Source organism: Globicephala melas, chromosome 18 (assembly GCF_963455315.2).
Source record: "Globicephala melas chromosome 18, mGloMel1.2, whole genome shotgun sequence".
In the NCBI taxonomy this organism is placed as follows: domain Eukaryota; kingdom Metazoa; phylum Chordata; class Mammalia; order Artiodactyla; family Delphinidae; genus Globicephala; species Globicephala melas.
The window spans coordinates 78,044,568-78,068,435 of record NC_083331.1 but is presented as its reverse complement, the minus strand read 5'-3'; the positions used below and the strand labels follow the sequence as shown (position 1 = coordinate 78,068,435).

The window sequence follows — 23,868 nt, the reverse complement described above, 5'->3', positions numbered from 1 at the left end:
CCCAGAGCAGCTGAATCGCAAATGTTTTCCAGCAAAACATTCAGATTGTTTTCAGATTAAGGAAAATCTTTTCTGACAAAGCGTCCACGAATTTTCTGCCACCAGCGAATAAATCACACACCGTCTTATTGATTCCTTCACTTCGACCCCAAAAACATATTCTTCCAAATAACCAGCACTGAATCAGGCTTTCACCAAAAGCTTGGTAACTGCATTAAATGGCAGATGGCCAGCAGGAAAGCTGTGAGTGTCCTGGGGCCACTGTAACAGAGTTCCCCGGACGGGGCGGCTTAAACGACAGGGATCTGTTCTCTCAGAGTCTCCAGCCAGGAGTCCAAGGTCAAGGTGCCGGCAGACTGGCTCCTTCTGAGGCCATGAGGGAGGGTCTGTCCCGGGCTCTCTCCCAGCCTCTGGTGGTTCCTGGCATCCTTGCCTGGTAGAAGCATGACTCCAATCCCCGCTGTCACCTTCACATGGCTTCTCCCTGTGTGTGTCTCTCCCTGTGCGTGTCTCTTCTCCCTGTGTGTGTCTCTTCTCCCTGTGTGTGTCTCTCCCTGTGTGTGTCTCTTCTCCCTGTGTGTGTCTCTCCCTGTGCGTGTCTCTTCTCCCTGTGTGTGTCTCTTCTCCCTGTGTGTGTCTCTTCTCTCTGTGTGTGTCTCATTTCCCAATTTTACGAGGACACCAGTCACGTTGGATCAGGACCGCCCCATTCTAGTAAGGCCTCATCTTACCTAGTTACATCTGCAACAACCCTTTTCCCAAATAAGGTCACATTTTGAGGTGCTGGGGGTCAGGACTCTGACACATGAATTTGGGGGGCACACGAGGCATCCCCTTGCTGAACTTAGACCTTGTGATGTGATCCTGTCACATCTTCCGAAGTGTTTATTTGTTGGGAAACACAAACCTTATCACTGACGTGTCCAGGGCCAGGAAACTGGTCCCACTTTCAAAAGGCCCATCAACGCGTCTGAACTGAGAATTCGGGGAGCGGCCCGGGGCCCACGGGAAGGTCGGCCTGTTCATAACGGGGGTGGTGTTTAGAAGTCTCTGGGGGGCCAGCGCTGGGGATGCCAGGGCAGCCGGGTCCCAGCGGCGTGAGACGGTCCGTGTGTCTCAGCGCCAGCCCCCGGGACCCCTCCCACACATGACATTCCTGCACCCAGAGGGTCACTGGTCCGGGACTGAGGGCACACGTCCTGCTCACGCCATCCTCAAAACTAAAGACAGGAGAAGAGGTCCTTCAACACCACACTTCAAACAGGCAAACACTCCTGCCTAACTGCTAACTGTTACTAACAGGGAGGAAGGCACTAACCAACCCCAGGGTCCCTTGGCCCTGTGTACAGACCCCCTCCCTCCCCAGGCCACTCACGTCGGCACGGCACCCGCCCTTCACTGACCGCACACTTGTCACGTGTGTGTGCTTCCTGAGACCCCTGACCCCCTCAATGGTTGGTTTCCTTCGCATGCATGGAGGTTCACCCTTTGTGCTGTAAAGTTCTCTGGGTGTTGACAGGTCCGTGATGTCCTGCCTCTACCACCACAGCCGTGCAGAATGGTTTCACCTGCCCTAAGATCCTCTCTGCTCATTTCCTCTCGGCCCTGAACAGAATCGTCGGCCGATGGACCACAGTTTGTTCATCCGTCACCTGCTGAAGGGCACCCGGGCTGCTCTGAATAAGCTGCCACAAACATCCACGTGCAGCTTCGCGTGGGTGTAAGTTTTCAGCTCGTCTGGGTAAACACACAGGAGAGCGGTCGCTGGATCACGTGGTAAGAATTTTGGAAGAAACTGTCCAGTGTCTTCAAAGCGGCCGCGGCATCCTGCCCCCCTCGCCTCACTCACCCCGACGGGCTCCTCCGGCTCTGAATCACGCGCCAACGTCCAGCGGAAAGGACGCCGGGAAACAGGGCCCCTGAGAAAAGGGACTCCACAGGACGAATCCAACAGGGCACAGAGGCCCCGTCCCCTGCCCCGCTGCCGGGCCGGGCCTCCCCGTACACCTTGGAGGTGCCGAGCAGGTGCTGGCGGCCCAGGCGGGCGGTGAGTGCAGGCCACAGAGGCCCGTCCCTGCAGATTCTGAGCGGTACGTGTGGCCGTGAGGCCAAGATGAACCCTGCCTGCTTCCTAGGCTCCGTGGGGGTTGAAGAGTTAACCTGGGGACGAGCTTCGGATCAGCTCCCGCTGCCTCCTGCAGTGACTCTGCTAACGCCCTAAGAGCAGGCTTTTCCTGCTGTCCGTGTCCCACCCCCGACTCCCCACTGGAGCCAGTGCCCTCGGGGGGACGGGAAGGGCCGCAGTGACTCCAGAGCTCACCCCTCGGCTTGAGCAGGGCCTGGCCGCCGTCTGTGGCAAAGGTTAAGCCCACAGGGGGACGCACAGCAAACCTGAAGGCGAACGGCCCACGGCCATGGCCAGCCCGGCCTCTGCTGGCACCTGAGTCCAGGGGCCGGGCGAGTCCTTCCAGGCACTGGTGGCCCGGAGTCAGTCTCGCAAAGGCCAGCTACCGTCTCTGACTGTGTCCCCGGCACCAACCTCAGACGGCGCCCCGGAGCCAGGAGCTGTCGGGGACATTCCCGGGGTGGGGTGTCACTCGGGGCAGCAGCCCTCCTCTTCCTGAGGGTGACTCTCGTCCACCCCGCCTCGGGGCAGGGCCATGAAGCTTCCTGGCTCATTCCAACGCCTGCCCCGTCCCTGTGCCAAAGCCACGCCCACGCACCTGCGGCTCCTGGTCCCACACGCACGCAAGCAACGGGCAGACGGGGCCGCCCCACGTGCCTGCTGCTGCGGCTGAGAACGCGCTCTGGAGCAGAGCTGTCATGGCTTTTTTTTTGCGGTACGCGGGCCTCTCACTGTTGTGGCCTCTCCCATTGAGGAGCACGGGCTCTGGACGCGCAGGCTCAGCGGCCATGGCTCACGGGCCCAGCCGCTCCGCGGCATGTGGGATCTTCCCGGACCGGGGCGCGAACCCGCGTCCCCTGCATCGGCAGGCGGACTCTCAACCACTGCGCCACTAGGGAAGCCCAATCATGGCTTTTTTTTAAGGAGGAAAAACGCACCAGATTTATTTAAAAAGCGAAAACCGTTCCTCTGCATTCAGGTCTAGTAACTGTGGGCCCGGCTGGACGGAAAGAAGCCTGCTCTCCGCTGGTCCCCAGGGATGCGATCCGGCAGAGAACCAGCCCCGACTGTGATGACCCACAGTCGTGGCCTCGAGTCGGGGGTCTCTACCACGCAAGTTACGTTACAGGGGATTATCCGCCCAGAGTAGAAACTTCAAATGTGCACAGAAGCAGCGGCACAGGGTAAGGACTGCGGGTGTCTGCGCCCGACCCGCCCTGCGCCTCCCTCATCCCGCCAACCGCCGCACCGCCCCTGCCCCTGTGTGATCTAAGGAGACCAGCCACCACCATCTAAACACAAACACGAGACAATCGACAGCTGCGTGGCCACGACGTGGTTAACAGCTCTTAGTTTAAATATTGTTTCTGTTTTCTGAGCCCAGTGGGTGTGTCAGAATTGGGATCTGCGCGGTGCAGCTCACACACTGGATTGGCCGCTACTTCCCGGCGGCTCTTCGGACCTGCAGGTTCTCCTCCAATTCTTGCTTCTCCGCAACGTTTTCGTGGGTCACGTAAGGCTGCCCACAGACTGGAGTCTGCCAGTCCCTCGCCTTCAGCGGCCTTTAGCGAGGTCCCTGCTCCCAGCATCGCCTAGAAACTGTCATCAGGTCTAAGTGTCCTCAGATCTCAGGGCAGCTTTTGCTTTATCTCCTTTACTGCGAGGGCACCGCTCTCCTCCCCGCCCCCCGTGTAACCCTCCCTTCCTGTCTCCCAACATCTGCTTCGAGGTGAACGCCCACCACGCGGTAATCCCCGTTTCTACCCACTTTATCTGTCAGAGCAGATGAGCAGCGCAAGGCGCCGCGTCCCTCCGCGGGGGCGGGAGGGGGGCTCTTCTTTCCCTCCACCCACTGAATTCTGTCCCTCCTCAAAAGCCCAGGCCAGCCAGGGCCCTGTCCCCCTGCCCCCAGGTGTGAGGCTGCTCCCTGGTTAACAGCTGTCTGTACCCAGGGCATCCATCAGATCTCGACATCTCTGTCTGCGGACGCCAGTCCCGACTCTGCAGCCAGGCTGCTGGGTCCTGTTAACCACACCCCAGGGATCCAGCTCCGCCCAAGAGACACGTGTGCCCGTGAGTGTCCATAACTGACCACACACATGTGCAGGAGGCGACACCCACGCGTGGGCTGCACAGCTGCTTGCCGGGTCAAGCTTTCTTCCGTGTTTGTGCCAACACAAGAAAGAAAATGTACTTCCATCAGGTGACCTCAGAACTGAGTCCTGAAGACACAGATCCCTCTTCTCACTTCCCGACGCACAAATCCGAGCTCTTCCCTCTGCAGGTGAGGAGGCCACCTGGGATTGTTGGCCACATCCCCCTTTCTCTTAACCGCCTAACTCTCCAGGTGTCGCGATCGCCTTCCCGCTTCTAACCTCAGAAAACAGAAAAGATCCCAGCTGCACAGGGCACAGGTCAAGAGAGGTGTCAAAACTCACAAGAGCTGTCAGACACTAGGAGACATGGCGTTGCCTGAAGAGGCGTCAAACTACTTGGCAGGTCTGTTTATTTAAGAAGAGAAGGACAGTAAATGACTAAAGATGCTTAATTCAGCGAAGCCTTGATATCTGAAGGAGGAGAAATTACACAGAGAAATCAGACCAGTTGTTGGGTCCTTCAAAGCATGGAGAAGTGGAATATTGCATCTCAAACACATTTCACGGTCTCCTTAATTCAATAAATAAAAAATTGCCTTTCAGAGCTGCAGACGGTGCCAATGAAATACGTGAATGCTGTTTTCAGAGAGTCACTGAAAAAGCTGCCTGGCTAAAGGTCCAGGTCGGATTTTAAAGCAGCTGAAACAAGACCACAAGTCCAGTCCGCAGGGAGGACAAACGCATGAGGAGAATTACCGTAAGCACTCGTCGCTTATACGCTTTCTATTGTTTCAAAGCATTTTCTTCCAAAGCAAAACCACGGCTCCGCACATTTTTGGCATGAAAATGGCATTTTATTTTATTTTACTTATTTTTGGCCGTGCTGCACAGCTTGTGGGATCTGGTTCCCTATTCAGGGATTGAACCCGGGCTCTCGGCAGTGAAAGTGCAGCATGCTAACCACTGGACCACCAGGGAACTCCCCCCAAATGGCATTTTAATATAAAAATTGCAAACCCTTACCTGGTGGGAAAATGAGTAAAGACTAAAAGTCCTGTTGTAGGATTTCATATATTCTAGATGAACCTGAATCAATCAAATCATCTCTACGCACATGGAGAGAGAATAAGTGAGTGAACAGCACAGAGACATTGGGTCCACGATGACAAGGGTCAGCCCAGAGACCCCAGAGGAGGTTCCAGGGGCTGCAGGGCAGGGACTGATGGAGAAGCCGGAGGGTGCAGCAGGTGTGGAGCACGCAAGGCCTGCAGGAGATGCTGTGGAGGCAGCTAGAGGTGGGGCTCAGGGCGACCCGGGCATCCCGACGTGGATGGTACCCACAGCCACAGCACTGCGAGCGTACCGAGGGGCTGGGTGCAGACGGCGGGCAGGCTCTCGGGCGGGAGACACTACAGCACCTCTGAACTGATGTGGGTCTGGAGAGAATGAAGACCCAGAGACGCAGGGAGGACAAGGGGGAGCTAGAGCAACGTTGGAGGGAGGAAGAGGGCACTGGGGCTCGGACGGGACTCAGGTAGGGCACAGGTGGGGCTCAGGTGGGCACAGGTGGGGCACAGGTGGGCACAGGTGGGGCACAGGCGGGGCTCAGGCGGGGCTCAGGTGGGACACAGGTGGGACACAGGTGGGACACAGGTAGGACACAGGTGTGGTCAGGTGGGGCTCAGGTGAAGGGGAAAGGTCCAGGCAGCGACAGCCAGGAAGGCAGGCGTGTGGTGCAGGTGGAAGGGTGGCACTGGCGGGAAGGCACCCCTGCGAGGGATTCAGTCCCGTGGGGGGTGGGCTCAGGGTCACCCACAGGAGAGAGTGGGGACAGGCACTGGGCTGGGGAGGGAGCAGGCCTGGACAGTCTGCAGACCCAGCAGCCTCCCCGAGGGCTTCGGCTCACCGAGGCTCAAGGCTGAGAAGTGAAACTCAAACGATCCGCCCGCTGGTACCCTCGGTTCAGCTCTGTGGAGACCCTGCTGGCACACGACGCCCATCCTCACTCACCCAAGTACGAGCGGAACTAGGCGGACGGATGGAGACACCAGGCTCTGGTTCTGCCCAGTCGGTGCCAGGAAGCGAGGGGTGTGGGGACGGAGGTGCCCGCTGAGCAGCGGGGAGTTGGGGGGCAGGAAAGATCAATAGAGTCATTCCATGAATGCCCCGAGACTGAGCGAAAAATAAATGCATCAGGAAGGAGCTCAGAAGATTCTTAAAGGAGAAATCGAGACAAGCAGCAATGGACGGCAGCAAAATTAATGAAACCCCTGAAGACAGCAGTCTCACAGCCCGTCCTGCGGGATGGGCTGCACGGAGCAGCCTGGTTACAAAAGCACGGGCCGCGAAGGGGGGAACCTGTGCCACGGGGAGCCTGACAGTCACACCTTGGCCAGGTGACCAGGGCCAACACCCTCCGGGGTGAGTCCTGGTGATGCCAAGGGCACTTCTGCCTCTGGGCTGTTCCTCCCAACCCCCCGCCCCAGCCTAACCAGGAGAAGGACATCAGACGGATCCCAGCCGAGGGCCGTCCTACAGAATGGTCCCCCTCAAAGCCGTCGAGGTCACCAAACAAGGTGAGTCTGAGCGGCCGTCACAGCCGAGAGGACCCTGAGGAGACCGGAGACCTGGTGACTAAGTGTCATGTGGTGTCAGGATGGGACCCTCTAACAGAACAAGGACAGTAGGTAAACACCAAGGCAATCTGAATAAAGTAAGGACTTTATTTAATAACAATATGTCAACATTGGCTCATCAATTGTAACAAACACACGATAAAAATGTAAGATGTCACTAACAGTGGAAGCTGAGCGTGAGGCGCGTGGGAGCCCTGTGCCACCTTCACGACGCGTCTGTTCATCTGTAACTGTTCTCAAGATTAGAATCTATTTCTAAAAACAGAATCATCAGATTGGTACTTAGAGTACGTCACACCTGAAATGCAAACTGAGGCCAACCTAAGCGAACTGACAAGGAGAGATTTCTGGAACATATTGCATGCAAAGATCAAACTATAACGAAAGAACGAAGTGGTATTAATAGACTCCAGCGTCACATTAAAGGGATGCTGTCGCGACTGGCTGGGGTTTACGCCTGGAACACAGAGGACTAAGCATGGTAAAATTCACGCCTGCGCTGTCTCCTAACGTCATCTGTTAATAAGAACGTTACAACCATCTCCACAGACGCCAAAGAGGCACCTGATACATTTATTTTTATTTATTCTTGATCTGTTTATTCTGGAGCGTCTGGACCAGGGTGGGGGCGCCATGGGGGAGGAGGCCTGGCCCCTTCCCAAGCTGTGCCCACGGTGTGACCCAATGGAGGGGGTTGGGAGGTGGGAGCGTGGGGGGGGTTGCCTAGCCCCCCTTTCCGCGGCTCTGTTCATACCCAGCTTCTCCCCCAGGAAAACTCTCCCACCAGACCTCCCTTCAAAGCTGCTCTGTGCTCTCCTGCCCTCGGGAGAAGCTGGGCGCCTCCCAAAGGGACCACGCAGTGGGGACAGTTCCTGTGGAAACAGCGCCCGTGTGGGCATATGCTTCCGGGAACAGGGTCAGCGTGGGATGGGAGGTGGGTCCTGGGCCCGACAGGGTCCAGGCTCACGTCCTGCTTTGGGAAACGAGTATCTCAGAGACGGTAAGGCTTCCTGATGCGGAAAAACAGAGGCAAGAAACAACTGCGAATGCATGAGAAAAATACACTGGGGCACTCATGGTAGGTCTTTCATCAAAACTACACACACTCCGTGCTCACAAATTGCCGTCGCAGTGTATCGTTTCATAATCGGCTGCGTCACTTCTTAGAGCATAAGACATGCGACAGTTATCACCGGACAACTAAATGACTTTGCCGCCCCCAATCCTGTGATTTTGCTTTTCCCAAAATATCCATCGTCATAAATAATGACTCCGGTGAACATCTTTGTTTATGAATCTTCATGACAATTTTTAATTCATTCCTTAGTTTGAATTCTAGAAGTGGAGATTGCTGATTGAAAACAAAACGCTTGAAGATTTTTATCCACACCATCAACCTGATTTCCAGGTCAGCTATAAGGACAGGCATTCTTACCAGCAGTGGGTTTCAAATTTTTGTCCATAACGATAGAGACAAAGGAGATCCCCGGTGGAAATCGACATTTCTCGTTTCCGTTTATTCCCAGGACAGTTTCTTGTCCTCGTGCTGCTGTGTCATCCCTAAAGCTTTCGTTTCTGTTAAGACGTCTGTCCTGCTGATCCTGCCTTGTAGGAGAGCCACGTATAGAAAGGCTGTATCTTTGCAGCAATTTTTTTTTCTAGTTCTTCGCGGTTAATCGTCATGTTGATTTGATGCAGAGCCCAGACAGGAGCAGCGCTCGCTCTGCGGGGTCATGGGGTCATGGGGTTGCAGGCGCAGCCCCAGGGGGAGGATGATGGGCGGGACGCCGGGAGCACTGCTTCTTGGAACAGGTGGGGTGTTTGCCAGTCCTGGACAGGCAGGCAGGATTCACAGGGCGAGGCCAGGGGAGGAGGAACTTCTGGGCGGTGGGACCTGGTCAAAGGGCGCAAAGGCTGGCCCCTCAGACACCCTCCTGGCTAGGAGACATGGTCATACTCAGAGGAGGGTGTGGCCCGTTGGTCACCTCGGTCATATGGCATGTGTTATAGAGCGCACAGTCAAACAGAAAACCCGCTAAGTTTCTGATGAAACATTAACAGACTCGCCGCTGCTACTGGGCATGCTGCGCTGGCTGCCAGAGATGGGTCCTGGGGCCCGGGCTCTGGGCTGAGGGCTCCCCAGGCATCCTCAGGCCTGTGGGCAACTCCTCCAGCCGCTCAGCCATCACTCCTCGTTCTAGGTGATGCGGCCTGTCCGTGCTAAGTGAAGATGAGACACACCACGTCAGTTCCCTGAGAAGAGCATGCAGGAGACGCTGGGGGACAGAGGACTCCCCTGGAGTCCCCAGAGCTTTGCAAGGTGGCCGGGGGGTTGATCAGCTCGGGGCTGCTCGGGGCCCTTCTACCCTGAGACCTGCCCCATCCCCCGGCTGCCTCACCCGGCCCTGGCGCCCCGGCAGCTGCCGTAAGAAGATGGTCAATCTGCTCCCAGCGTCAACCTGCAACACACCAGCTAGTCCCAAGTATTTATAAATTCCTGAATGGTGCTGTGTTCTCTAAAACACAGCTCCTGAAACAAAAAGGAACTCCTTCTAGCTGCCTGGCTAATATAAAAAGTCCAAATAAAGACCAAGGGATCAGGAAAGGTTAAAAATGAGAAGTGAATCACCAGAAGTTACACCAGGAGCTCCGTTTCCACCAACAGCGCATGTCTTTTGAGAACGTCCCCCTCGAGACACACAAAACCACGAAGAACAGACTGACCGGGCCGGTGCTCTTGGCTCGGTCGGGAGGGTCAGCAACACCACGAGGCTCCCAGGAAAGGACGGACGGTCCCGAGAGACAGAATGAGCTTCGGGAGACACGAACCAGGAAACCGCGAGCGCGACGTCCACCCAATTCTGCACAGCTCGACCCCCGAGAGGGCCGCGATCATGGAAAGTCACTCGTTCTCCTTAAACTGCAACCACCACCCAGACCAGAAACACTGGGGACAGACAGGAAGCCAATTTCTCTCCAAGCATCACTTTCCTGTGGTCGTTTTCCCCTTTTCTGAAATGCATTTTCAGCCCAAGCGAATTGTTTCTGCAAACCTCCCTCCCCAGAAATGTGCATGGCCCAGGGCCCCTCCCCGAGTCTCCTCCGACCCCCTCCTCAGGAGCCCCCTCCCCAGAATCCTGAAGGATCTCACACCGTAGACGCACTAAGGTGTTGGGTTCAGCGGCCAGCAATTACCGACATGCTAAGGTTTCTGACCCAAACAACAGCAACTTCACAATTCAACGAATATTGGAGGTGGCATCTGGCATCACTAAAGACACTATTAGCCAATCGGGACAGACAGAACTTTCTAAAAAGGAAACGTGAGCGGCGATGGTGCTGGGGTCCTGCCCCTTCGCCGCTGCTGTGGCGGGGAAACTGCCACGCGTTCTCAGCTCCCCTTCCTGCCCCGAAACTCAGGCTCTACGATGACAGTAGGCATTTGGAAACACGAGCAAACATTTCCAGACAAATGCATCCTCGTGCCCCGCAGCCTGCTTGTGAGGAACGGGGCCGCGCCGGCCGCGGCTGTGGGCCCACCGTCCTCTGTACGCGGCGCGTGCGCAGCCAGGGAGACCCACCACCCACCGGTTCCGAGGCACGGGCGGCAGCAGGAGGTCGCGGGGACCTGCGTGTGGACACGAAGGCCTTGTGTGGACGGGGAGGCGGGAGCGGGAAGGCCCCCTTGCCACATCGAGCTCACCGGTGCTCACGCAGCCCGGCCCAGCCCCCCCGACCTTCTCCAGGACGAGTGTCTGCTGATGCGGAGTCTGGCCCGGCCCAGCCCCCCTGACCTTCTCCAGGACGAGTGTCTGCTGATGTGGAGTCTGGGAGTTGGGCCAGACAGATCAGCCCTTCACCTCACCGTCACCCAGTTCGACAGGAGGAAACCAGCTTCCCTTCTGGTTTCAAAACCGGCGAACGCTTTCATGACCCGCAATCCCACTTCTGGGGATGCACCCAAAGAAGGGGAAGCAGGGCCTCGGGCAGACATCCGTGTACCTTGTTCACGGCAATGCTGTTCACAGCGGCCAAAAGATGGAAGCCACCCGAGTGTCTCAGCAGACAGTGGATAAACAGTGTGGCCCATCCCCACGAGGGAACAGGCCACAGCTCTGAGGAGTGAAGCCCCGACCCGGGACACAGCACAGAGGGGCCTCCAGGACCCCGCGCTGGCTGGAATAAGCCACAAGGAGACAGACGCTGTCTGACTCCATGGACACGAGGTCTTTGAAGGAGTCAGATTCACGGAGACAGAAAGTGGACAGTGGGGCCCACGCTGGGGGAGGGGAGGGCAGGGAGCGTTTCACGGGGACAGAGCTTCAGTTTGGGAAGATGAGAAAGTTCAGAGACGGACAGCGGTGACGGCTGCACAACAGTGTGAATGTACTCGATGCCACTGAACCGCACACTTAAAAGTAGTTGAAGTGGCCAATTTCATGTTATGTACGTTTTACCACAATAAAAATCTAACAACTGATTTCAAAGACTTAAGTTCTGACACAAGCAGACTTCATACCCCATACGCCCGCAGCAGGACGGAGCCCAGGACACAGCCGTGAGCCGGCGACCCGGGGACTCAGCGCAGTCTCGGGACGGCAGCACTGCCCTGAGCCCCAGCCGTCCAAGCCGCCACGGGACCAGCCTGGGGCCGAGGAAGCTCCAGCGGCAGAGCCGGAAGAACCGTTACCCAAGTCCCCGGATGAGTCTCTGGCTTTTGGCCCTGGCCCAGCCCCAGGGGGACGTACGGCCCAGGCCAGCGCGCTCACCAGCAGGTTACCACCGGGCCTCGGGTGGCCGTGCGCGCGCGTCCCTCGTCCAGCAAAAACTACTTTGGGAGTCAGTTTGGGAAGGAATGGCAACAAATGACTAAACACAGGTCAAAGTAAGAACAGGAGCGACGTCCCTCCACTAAGAGGTGTGGGGAGAGGGCTCGGGACGGCCAGGAGCAGGAAGAAACGTGGCCCGGGCCTGGACCGGGGGTCAGGCCGAGCTCCGACGAGGGCGGGTGGGCACCGCCCAGTGTGTCCCACGGGCCTGGGCCACGGCTGTGGTGACCAGTGCAAGCCCGGCACCACCTCAGTCTGACAAGACCCCAAATCCAAACAACGGCGTGCGTGGTCCTCAGCTGAAGCGAAGATGGGGAACCGTGCCCTGGGGGAGCACCGTGCTCCGTCTGAAGCCCAGACAGGTGCGTCCCGTGGTCCCACCGGAGCCAGCCTCAGCGGGTCGACCGCCAGGATGCCAAACGGGCAAACGTGCAGGGTGACATCTCACCCACACGAGGGCAGGGGCAGCCCCGGGACCCAGCCTGGGCCCGCCCCCGCCGCACTGTTCCCCCAGATCTAAAACACGGCGGTCCCCCCGGGAGGACCAGAGGCACGATCAGGACCCAAAGGTGTAAGGGGGCCCTACCTGCGGGTGTGGGCGTCCCCCCCGGCTGGTTTTGAACGAGCCTGATGACGTCAGACACATCGACCCGAGGGTCACTTTCTTCCTCTTTGGCCTCACTGGGCCCTCGCGCGGGAGGACCACTGTCACCTCCAGTCTCCTTGCACAGGACGAACCTCCAACAGCCGAACATGAGTCTGCAGAGCGAAAAACGGTTTTAAAAGGAAACGCAGCTCACGCAGCCAAAGACATCAGCCGTGTTTCTTTGAACAAAACCCAAATCACCAGACACAGCCTGCAGCAGTGTTTATTCTGAAATGGATGCAGGTTACTTAGAATTCAAGTCATTCTTCTCCAGTGAATTTCTACTGTGTCAACGTGCAGTTAAAGCAGCAGCGTTCTTTCATAACGCCGAAATGGAATAACGCGTGGCCCAAGCAAAAACATTACTTACTTCCGCTGCTTAAGGAAAAGAAAAACCTAGATTTTCCCCTTGGCATTTGGGCTCTCGTTTCAAGGATAAAAAAGCCCCTGGTTCTCCTGGTTTCAATGTCACAGTCGAATCCACTGAACTGGCAAACGTTCAGAGCCACTGCCCCCTGCGCTGGAAACACCTCCAGCCCTCCAGGTAAAGAATGCCATCCGAGTGCCAGGACAAACATTCGAGTCTTACTCCTCCAGTGAAAATGTGGTTAAGAAACTCAGACCAAGTCTTTGGGAGGCAATCTTGGATTTAAAGAGACAGCTAGTGACTATATTTCAAACAGAAGCCGTGTGAAATCACCTGCTGGGTAGATGGGCACCGCCAGCAGGTGATCACAGACGACTGCTTTCTGTACTCAGGTTTCTGGCATGTTTATGGCTCATTGGCTTAGTACCTGGCTGGGCCCCTCCCTTAAGCACACAGATGTAAATCATTCAGCCTGGATACGTTCTGCTTGGGGGTCCCATGGCAGCTGCTCAGATGCTTTCTCCACTCAGGTGCCTTGTCCTGCTTCCAGCCGCACCCCACGGGCAAACCCTTGTTAGCCCGGGGAGGAGGCCACCTGGACACACGGGAAAGGCCGCCCAGCTACTCTGGATGACCCTCCTGTTCCCACATCTCCCCCTTCGTGCCCCTCCCTGAAGCCCCTCCCTGGCCACCTGGCCGCGCGATGCCAGCCCACGCCCAGCACCGTGCACAAGCCCACCACTGCCAGCGGTCCCAGGGAGGGGCTCCAATGGGCCGCCTACATGAGAACCACAGCTCGACCATCATTCCAGGGGGGAAGGGGCTGCCATGGGGCAGGGGACACACAGTTCAGGTCCCAAACCCTCTGGGGCTCCACCAACCCCATACTAACAAGGACAGGTGGCGTTTCCTCCCGTCCCCTCCTCTTCCCACCAAAACCTACAATGCCACTGGGCTCCCAAAGGCACGTCCCTTTGTCTTTATCAACACTGCCTTCAGTCAGTACCTTGTCTGTTTTATCCGTTACCCACACGAGTCTTCGTGTCACTTTTCCAGGCATGTCTTCAGATCCCTGTAACGTTTTATTAAACCCATTTGCGTGACCCTATGATGAGGGACCTTCCTGGTGACAAGAGACAAGGGAGCCACAACCCACACCGTCTCCTCCAGCAGGACCTCAGCCCTCGGCCCTGGTCCTTGGGTCCTGCTGCGTCTCCCCAAGAAACCCAGGCCAGGCAGGTGCTCGGGAGGGTGAAGACAGACGAGAGACGCTGGGCCGAGCGCACGCACATACCCAGACGCCAAGCACGGTCAGACCCGGGACTAGGCTTCTGGTGGCTTCAGTCTAGTTTTGACCTTAAAAGTAGGAAGAGAAATTTCCCTAGCTAAAAATAAAACAAAACCCCAAACCCTCTTTTGTCCTCTTTTTTTTTAAATTCTTCTCAGAGAATTTCCGACACGAGCAGGCCGATTGTGATTTCAAGCCTCCAGAAGGAACAGAAAAGGCCGGTGTGTCTGCCTCACGTTTGCCGCCAGTGGCCGTGATGTCCCCCCTCCCCCCCGCCCACTCCGGGAAAGAAAGCCCCTCCCCCAACCCAACAAGGCGCTGCTGGAAGTATCAGCGGCTGCTCAGGCTCAAGACACAAGTGCAAGAGCCAAGGTTTGCTTTTTTTCTTTTTTTTTTTCCGGTACGCGGACCTCTCGCTGCTGTGGCCTCTCCCGTTGCGGAGCACAGGCTCCGGACGCGCAGGCTCAGCGGCCACGGCTCACGGGCCCAGCCGCTCCGCGGCCTGTGGGATCTTCCCGGACCGGGGCACGAACCCGTGTCCCCTGCATCGGCAGGCGGACTCTCAACCACTGCGCCAATAGGGAAGCCCCCAAAGTTTGCTTTTAATGAGCTTGTTCTGAGAAACAGAAGAAACGTGCCCTTCGCCTGACCCGGCTAGAGGACGGGTGAGCATCCCGCTTCCACAGGACACCGTCCAGGGCTGCCCCCCTCCCTGCGGTCAGCCTCCAGCCCCGAGGCTGCTGGTGCCAGGGGCCCAGGAAGGGTGGGGCTTCTGCCTTCCACTGGGAATTTACTTCTCCAGCTGCACGGACAGCAGCATCGCAGAGGTGCTGAAACAGAGACAGGCCAGGAGACAGGGCGGTTTCTCCAGCCCTGTGCTTCCCACGGTCCAAGGGCGCAGAGGACAAACCCAGACATTAGGCCCACATGGGCTGTCGTTCTCCTCTGTTCACTTTAAAAATCTCAAGCCTTGCGTAACCACAGCACCAGACCCTGTCGGTGCCTTTCGATGTCCTGTTTCCCACTGAAAAAGCCCTGACAAGCAGTTAGGACAGAGATGACAAGGGCTCACGCCTGGTCTTGGCCTCCGAGCTCCAGGTGTCCTGCACACAGACGAGAACTCGGCCACCGGAGGCTAGACGCGGCCAAGCACGGTGGGGCATCCACCCCAGGGGCTTCCCTGGCTTGCCACCTGCTCAGCCGGCTTTCCCTGCTCACCTGCTTCATCCCCCTGGGCGCTGAGGGCGCAGACACAGGGCAGCCCCACCCCAGGGAGCTCGTGGCCCGGAAGAGGGTTTGTTCGGGGACCACAGCCATGGAGCAGTGGGGCTCCGCGGCGCTCACACCCACCGCGCCGTCTAGGGCACCAGGAAGGGAGGTAGGGGCTGTCCAACTCGGTGCCTGGGACGGGCAACCCTCAGGGAGGGGAAATCTCCACTCCGCCCCGCCGCACCCTCCCTGCCCCCTAGGCCCGTTTTGTGGGACAAGAGCAGAGCCTTCCCCGCGGGAGTCGGGCCCACTGTGCCCCATCTCCAGCCCTGAACTCGGAATGAGACACAGACAAGGGAGGAGGAGGAAGTCTGTGAAGATGTCCAGCCCTTCCAGCTCCACTCTGGCGTCCACACCAGTACCTTCCTATTTGATCTGTTCAGATTTTGTCTTTGTTTCCACTCGGTAATTTGAATAAAGTTCTTCACTTTCTCAACAGATTGGACGGAATGCCCCCAGCGGTGACTGACACCCACACTTCACCTGACACGTCCCAAAGGTTACCCACCCTGGCGCAGGCTCTGCAGACGGACCCTGGACGGCTCCCTGCTCAACTCCGTGGAGCTGTGGAGGGACTGGTCCTGTGGGCTCCAGAGAGATGCTGGGAGGTTCCGGGGACGCCAGCTTTCCTGGGGATCCTGGGGCTGTGACCGGGGCTGTCCTGATGCTTGAGGGGGTGCTTCTGGAGGGGCCCCTGACCACAAAGTGAAGTGTCCGGCTCCAGATGTCCACGAGTTTCTCGGTAGACACGGAGTGTCCAGAACCCCATCGTGGGCTGGAAGTCCCCAGCCTTCTACGTGGGGAGGCCCAGAGGACACAGGATGCAGCCGTCCCCAAGGCGAGGGTGCTACGGGCTGGCTCCGCCAGCATGAAGACTCCACACGCAGCCCTGCACGCCCTCGGCCAGGTTCAGGGTGTGTGCTTGCGGTCAGCCTAGCGTCTCTCGTCTGTCAGGTAAGAGCTTCACCCAGGCCCTCCTGGGCTCAGATGAGGGTGGAATGAGTGAACTTGAGAACAAGAGGCTGAGCTTTACTACGTAGAACAGAACAACAGAACGTCACCTTCCCGTCACTGTTACTGTTACACTTCTAACTTCTTCTCCCAGAGCCTCTTAAAATAGCACCACATCAACTAAGCTGGTGGCCAGATGCTACGAATCCGAATCTGTAACATTCCAGGCCAGTTTATTTCCATCACACAAGTACTCCAGTAACCTTCCTTTCAACTTCAGGTTTTTCGCTGTTTTCAAAAGGTACTTAAATGCCTATGGGCCGAAGGCTCTTCTTTCCAAGTGGCTGTACTTTACTTCTAGTCACCAGGATGCTGCCTCCCAGATAAATGTCCAGTTTTCACAACGGAGCCCCAAACTCAGAAAGAGGGTCTCGTGGAAAGCTGACCTTGGACCGCTGATTACAGTGACCGCTGACCTGAGGACCTGAGTTCAACAGAAGCCCAGCAGTGACAGCGGGGTGCGGGGGGGGGGAGTGAAGACACTCAAATTCAGGAGAAAGACGGGATTTCAAGCTGCATTTCAAGCACAGAAGTCCTCTGTCGCCGAGCTCCGCAAATCCGATCACCTTGACAAGTTAGGCTGCCGCCCTCCTCTTGTTCCGAGGGTCTCTTGTGCGAAGACCACTCTGGAAAGGGTCTGCCTGAAGCTGTGGCCAGGAGGGTTGTAACCAGGCTTCCGGCGCATAAGGCCTTCAGCTCTCCAGTCACAGCCTTTCACACAACAGTCCTGGCTGCCAGGGGAGGCATCACACGGGGCGGGGCTGAGGCCACAGAGGCTTGGGTGTTCCCGACCACAGCTGCACTAGCGCCTGCCCAGACTGTGAGGCCAGGACCTGGGAGGGTGCCCCTGCCCCAGGAGGCGGGGGTCCTAAAATAGAGCTGAAAACTCTCTCTTCCTACCCCTACCGGGTTGACTCACCGCAGAGAGAGCGCCTGCCTGGCTGCCCCCCGCAGGACCGCAGGGCAGGACTCCCTCCGACCCCGTGGTGGTGGCCTCTCCTGCTGCAGTGGGTCCCAGGAGGCTGGAGCAGAGCTCAGAACTCAGGTCCCCAAACCAGCTTTGGGCCAGTCATTTCACCGATGATTTGCATATTAGAAGACCCTCCAGCGCAAGGGCTCCTTCCCCAGGGCCCGCACCCCTCACCTACCTGCCCAGCGGGGTCCCCTGCCGGCCTGGGGCCCTCGGCAGACACTCCAGCACCAGCAGCCCCTGGGGGACGCACTTCTATTTCTGCGGCTTGGCTCTGCCCCTCCCAGCGGTCACACATCCTGGGGCCTCCCACGGCCACCCCACACATCCTGCCTGTGCCTCAGGGTCACCTTAACCCCTTCCCCGTGCAGGGCTCGCAGGCGGTCCATTAGGGGCAGGGTGAGCCACGTGGCCCCGGATGGGGACGCTTTCAGTGAAGTTAAGAGGCTGCACCTGCTCCAGAAGAAAGTCTCCTTCAGGACCAGCTCCCGCCCGGCTCTTATTTAAGTGTCTAGCGCTACAGAAAAGCAACAAAGTGTGGTTTTGAAAAACTGGCAGCAATGGTCTCTGGAGTTGAAAGCGCAAACGGCATTATTTCTAAACTGCAGAGCCTACTCTTCCGCGGCCCGGCTGAAACGCAAAACAGCCAGGCTGGGGCCACGCCACTCCCGCTGCCCGGCCAGGAAGGGCAGAGTCGGGGGGTACCCACGCCCCAGCCGCCCCTAGCACACCTGTCCCGGCACCTGCTGGGGGTCTGCAGAGCCTGGAGGTCGGCTCCTCCGCGGAGGGAACCCTGCAGGAGAAGGCCTGGGAGTGACACCTGCCTGGGCTTGCGGGACCCCGGCCCCGGCAGTGGGGCGGGGCGTCTGTGCGCGTACAGCCCGCGCTCCGGCCCCGCCCGGAGTCCCCAGGGCTCTCAGGGGTCGCACGCTGGGCGGGGGCGGGGGCGGGAGGCGAGCGGAGCCTCCGGGAGCTGACCGAGCGCCCTCCCTCCCTCCCTCCTTCCCTTCCCCGGCCCCACTCCCCCCTTCTCCAGCCCCACACACCTGCGCGGCCGTGGGCCCGTCCTCCCCGTGTCCGAGGCCTCCACCCGCAGGTGCCCGCGCTGAGGCCGCTCCCCCTCGGCCTGGGGGAGGGGAGAGGGGAGAGGGGAGAGGGGAGGGGAGGGAGGGCAGGAGGGCGGTGGGGTGGAGGGCCGGTCAGGCGGCGCCACGAGAGTGGCGGGGGGCAGGGGAAGGAGGAGGGAGGCGGGTCTGGAGTAAAGGGAGCGGTGGGGGAGGGGACAGCGCGGAGCCGAGTGGGCGGGGCCGGGAGGACGCGGGGAGGGGAGGAGGGGGAGGAGCCTCCGAGCCCCGCCCCGCCCCTCCCCCCGCGTGTTCGCACGCTCGCCCCACGCGCCCCAGTCGGCCTGCGTGGGGCAGGTGCCGCTGCCCATGGGTCGAGATGGGCGTCGCCCGCGACCTGCTCGGACCGGGCTCTGGGTTTGCGGATCCCAGGGCAGGAAGTGGTTCTGGATGAGCCGGCCGCGGGGTTCCCCGACCCTGCGGCAGCGTTTGCAAGGAACAGGAAGGCGCCCGCCTTTTCTCTCTTGGGTCTTCCAGAGTTCAGGGCACACACAAGTGCCCGAGTAGAACTCAGAAAATCGAGGTGCACAGAAGGACTGAAGCATCCCAAATGTTGACCTGGGTATAAACGTTATTTTAGTTGGGGCTTTAAAACGTCTGCATTTCGTGGGTCACGGTGGGAAATGTGAGTAACAGGAGCGCGGGCTTCTGCCACGAAGGTGGCCAACATGGACCCCAAAGGCTCTAGGGCGCCCCTGGGGAGGCGGGGCGGCGCCTCTGAAGGGCTTTCCCCTCAAAGTGCGGTTCCCGCGGCCACGCAGCATCGCCTTGCAAGTCCGCGTGCACTTCCCCGGCGTCCCGGAGCCCAGGCGGAGGCTGGGGCGCCGGGCTGGGCGGGCAGGCTCTCCCCCTACGGGATGGGTGCGGGGGAGGGCAGGGCTCCTGGGTGGACAGGACACCAGCTCCTTCACGGGCGCAGCGGCGGCCGCTGCAGAAGGAGGGTGGCCTGAGGGGACAGGACGGTAAAGGCAGGGAACTCCCCCAGCTGGATGGTTTCCTCCACAGAAGTGGAGTGGAGGGGTCCACTGGAAACGCCCCTAAGAACCTGCCAGGGTTGGAAACAGGTGCCTCTTCTCAAAGGGCCTGGAGACCAGTCAGGTGTGCCAGCGTGGGGTCCTGAACTAAGGCCACGTCCCTCTTTCCCATGACACACCGAGGGCTTGGGTCACGGGGATGCCCTCCCAGAGGCTGTTTGAGTATCACTTACCGGAGGCGTGAAAGTCCAAAGAGAGGCAGCCTGGCGGCGAGCACGCCCGGGAGGGGTTCTCTACAGAGACGTGCGAACAGACAGCACCGCTGGTGCGGAAACGAGGGGAAGCAGTCGCTGACCCGCTCGACCCCGGTCAGGGTATCTGCAGGCTCAGATCCCACGGCCGGGCAGCACGGACTCCGACCTGAAGCCCAGCTGCCCCAAGGCGGGCGTCCCACGAAGGGTCCTGGGTCCCCTTCTCAGTCGCCCGCACCCGGAAACAGGCCAGTGAGTCCGGGGCCCCTTTCCTTCCCCGTGAAGGCTTTCTGCCTCGGGATGTGGTGAGTGACATGGGGAGGACACAGGACACGGGGGACAACGCCCCAAGACCCCTGTGCTCTTAGAAGTAGTCAGGGCTCATTAAAGTCGCCGTAACTCAGGGGGAGCGAAGCCCCAGAACAAAAGCCCGGCGGGCGCCCTGCTGGCGGCGGCCTTTGGGGCCTAGTGAGCCCTTTGTGCCGACTCTCCCGGCTTTCCAGGCCCCGAGGCCCCGGGGAAGCACAAGGAAATTAGCATCACAAATGGAGTTCTAGAAAGAGCCCCCGAGGAGCTGAGCTTAAGGAACAGCTCGCCTGAGGAGCCTCCGCTCCCGCGGTGTCGGCCCCCAGGGTGAGCCAGAGCAGGGCCCCCGGGCAGGCAGCCCCGTGGGCTCCCCGGAGGCGGGGCTCGCGGCCTGGACCCTGCGCAGCTCGGGCGTGCGGGCGCCCGGCAGGTGTGAGGGCCGTCCTGGGACGGCGTCCCCGCTCGGTCACTGCTGATGGCCGCTCGGGGAGTTTGGAACTTTGCCGCTTGAGATTAAATCCTTTGTGGAAAGCGTTGCTCCCACAGAGAAGTTTGTGTTAAAGGCAGTAATAACACCCGAGCGGGGAGAACCGCCCCGCTCTCCGGAAGCCTGGGGTCCCCTGGGACACGCGGGAGGCCAGGTACGGGACCCGGTCCTCTGCAGTCCCGAGGAGCCCTGAGGGGCCATCCCTCTGGGGGCTGGGGGGCTGCCTACCCCATCGCTAGGGCGTCGGGGCCCCAACCGCGGGGAGGACCAGCGGGCCCCCAGTCGGCAGCATCCTGGCCCCGACCCTCCCTCCACCCCGCTCCTCCTGAGCTGAGGCGCCTCAGGCCCGGGGCCCTGGCTCTGCTGCGGCCCGGCGGGGCGGGCAGGCCCCAGGCCCCGTGCTGGCTGCTGCTCTGGGCGGCTCCCGTGGGACGAATCAGTCGGGCTGTGAACACCGGCGCGGTGTGGGCAGGACCCCCAGGACCCGCTGGGCCCACGGTGGTCATGGGCTTGCACCCCAAGGTGGACGACGTGGAGGCCGCAGTGAGTTAGCAGCCCCGGGTGAGGGGAGGCAGCTGAGCTCTGCCCTCAACCCCCCCCCCCCCCCGCTGCTCCCTCCCCACGCGCATCCCAAGGGTACAGCCTCCATGGTCGCCCCGAGTGCCCTGCCACGGATCCCCCAAACAGACTGATGGGTTGAATTGTGTCTCCCCAGAAAGGTATGTTGAGATCCTAACCCCTGGCACTTTAGAATGTGACCTTATTTGGAAATAAGGTCTTTACAGACACAACTAATGTAAAATAAGGTCATCAGCGTGGGCCCCTAACCCAATGTGACGGACATCCTTATGAAGATGGGACGTTGGGATACAGACAGGCACAGGGGAACGCCTGCCTGATGGAGGCAGGGACAGGGTCTCCAGGAGCCCCAGGGGCAGACCCTCCCTCCCAGCCCCGAGGGAGCCAGCCTGATCTCAGACTTCTGCTTTGGGGACTGAGGGACAGTCAGTTCCTGTGTTTGAGCCGTGGGCCACCACAGCCCCAGGGAACGGGAGACACATTTTCTTCCAAGTGGCTTTACTGTGCTGCCCGGTGATTCTTTCACACTGTGCTGTCCCCATGGAATGACCTCCTCTTAACTATTGTAAGACGACCTACAAGTGCTACAGCAATAGCCAGTCTTCAGGTTTCACACATTCAGCGTCACTGGTCTGTGTTTTAGCCTTCACGTCCCTAACAACACATATATTTTCTGCTCAACTAGTTTCTAAGGATTTGGGAACTGTAATCATTCATAAACAAGACAAAGTCTTAGCTAATTAAAGCACATGTTTATTTTGATACTTGGCTTATATTTTGAGACTTTACAGTAGGTCTTTTTAAAATTCTAAAGGTACTGAAACTATCTGAGTCTCAGAGGAAATTTGATTATTTTACAACCCCCTCTCTCTCTTTGGATCTTGTAAAAACCAAGTGAATAAGAGCACTGATGAGTGAACTTTTTCAAATTATGATGTTGTGTAACTATTCTTTGAAATTCATTTATTTACTTTCGGCTGCATTGGGTCTTCGTTGCTGCGTGCGGTCTTTCTCTAGTTGCGGCGAGCGGGGGCTACTCTTCGTTGCGGTGCGCAGGCTCAGTAGTTGTGGCGCACAGGCTTAGTGGCTCCGCGGTATGTGGGATCTTCCCGGACCAGGGCTCGAACCCGTGTCCCCTGCATTGGCAGGCGGATTCTTAACAACTGAGCCACTAGGGAAGTCCCTGTATAACTAATTTTAAAGGATAATACATACTCTTAATAAGTAATACAGCTAGTAATCCATATTTCTCATTAAAGTTTTAACAAATAAATTGGGACAGGGTCTGTCGTAGGCCCCTCAGGTACAAGGCACAGCCCTTCTCATGGTTTCTGGGGTGTTATGAGTTCTCATGCCTTGCAGATGGGTCAGTGGAGCACACAACACGATGTAACGAAGACACGGGGGCCTTGAAGAATGTGCTGTGTGGGGCATTAAGGGTAAATTTCTCTGGGTGTCAAGCGCTGACTCAAGATCACCTTTAGACGTGACACCTGTCCACTAGCTGTGGGGTTTGATGTCTTGAGTAAGAAATTCTTCATCCGATTAAAGATGCTGCATCTCTCGATTTCTGCTGGGCCTCCGTCAGGCTCGATTAGGACTGATGCACCTCGATGAGGAATTAGAAGATGGCTAATTAAATGCTCCTGAATTATTCGAACGGCCTGAATAATAAAAATGTACAAAGGGGTGAGCATTTGCTGTGGGGAAGTTAATACGATGATACGGTTTTAGTGGTATCCCCTTAGTGCAAGAAAGGAATTGAGAAATTATGTGTTTCTAAGATTTTTCCATGAGAGAGGATGCTTAATAACATGGGTGTTGATCAAGCTGGGATACGACCCAGTAGAATAAAGGGCTGTGTTCACGGGAACACAGGCGCGCAGCCTGGCTGTTCACACCGCAGAGCCTCAGGCGAGGGTGCCCTCGCTCGCTCCTCCCAGCTGCCGAGGTTAGCGTGGTCACACGTTTGGGTCACCTGAGGCAGGTGTGGACACCGGACCACAGCAACCAGCAGCCCCGGGACTCCGACTCACCTGCAGCATCTGCTTCCTGTCGCGTCTGTGGCTGTGTTGGCTGCTGGCGTTTGGTCTGACAGCCAAGGTCACCCACTCAGGGTGAGTTACTCGCCCCGGCTGTGTGCTTGTTCCATGGTGTTTGGGAGCCGGGAAAAAAGCCCCCAGTTTAGAACTGTGCCCGGTGAAGCCAGAGGCCTGAGCCGGTCCCTCCCAGGGAGCCAGTCGGCCCTGAAGGGGCAGTCCTGCCCCAGCCCAGGGAGGCCCTTTCTCAGGACCCTCGACCTGGCTCCACCCTGGTCCCCTAATCCCAGGAATGAGACCTGGTGCGAGGACGTGTGGAGTTTTCTGAGGTTGAAGCTTTCAGAGGAGACAGGGAGCTTGGTGCTGGTGGGAGCAGCGGCCAGGGGCTGGGGAGGCCAGGGCTGGGGGGCCAGGAACCCGAGCATGGCGGTGCTGGGCGCACAGAACCCGCCCTCCGTCCGACTGCCCACGAGCCTGTGGGACCCGGGGCCTGGACAAGAGTGGGGAGGAGAGCCTGGAGGGAAAGGGGAGGAATCCAGATGGAGAGGGGTCTCAGGCGGAGGGTCAGGGAGCAGCTGGAGGGGGATGGGCAGGATCCCAGCGCTAGGAAATCCCACACTGAGCTTCCTGTTCTGCGCCCCTCGGCCTCGGTGAGGCACCCGGTCCCACACGTTCCCAGGGCACCAGCTCCCACAGTGCCGTCCACTTCATCCCAAACAGAGACACTCCCTTTGAGAGTGTTCACCCGGCAGCTCCTCTTAGCAGAAAGTTAAGACCAACTTCTATGATCTTTTTAATTTGTAAAGAAACTAATCCAGACCTTTCTTCTTCTTTATTGCAAGCAGATTCAGGTCTCCGGCTTAGATAATCT

At 58.4% G+C, this 23,868-nt stretch overlaps 1 protein-coding gene across 2 annotated transcripts in view; it reads right to left on the bottom strand.

The window, feature by feature from the left end:
- MCF2L (MCF.2 cell line derived transforming sequence like) overlaps positions 1 to 12,409 on the bottom strand; it is a 117,002-nt gene extending 104,593 nt beyond the window's left edge. The window contains exon 1 of one of the 2 annotated variants that reach the window (XM_030856704.2): positions 12,273 to 12,409. The gene's annotated coding sequence lies outside the window, so the exon portion shown is untranslated. The remainder of the gene's footprint in view (positions 1 to 12,272) is intronic. The other variant, XM_060288211.2, reaches the window with a different exon arrangement.
- Positions 12,410 to 23,868: the final 11,459 nt, after the last annotated feature.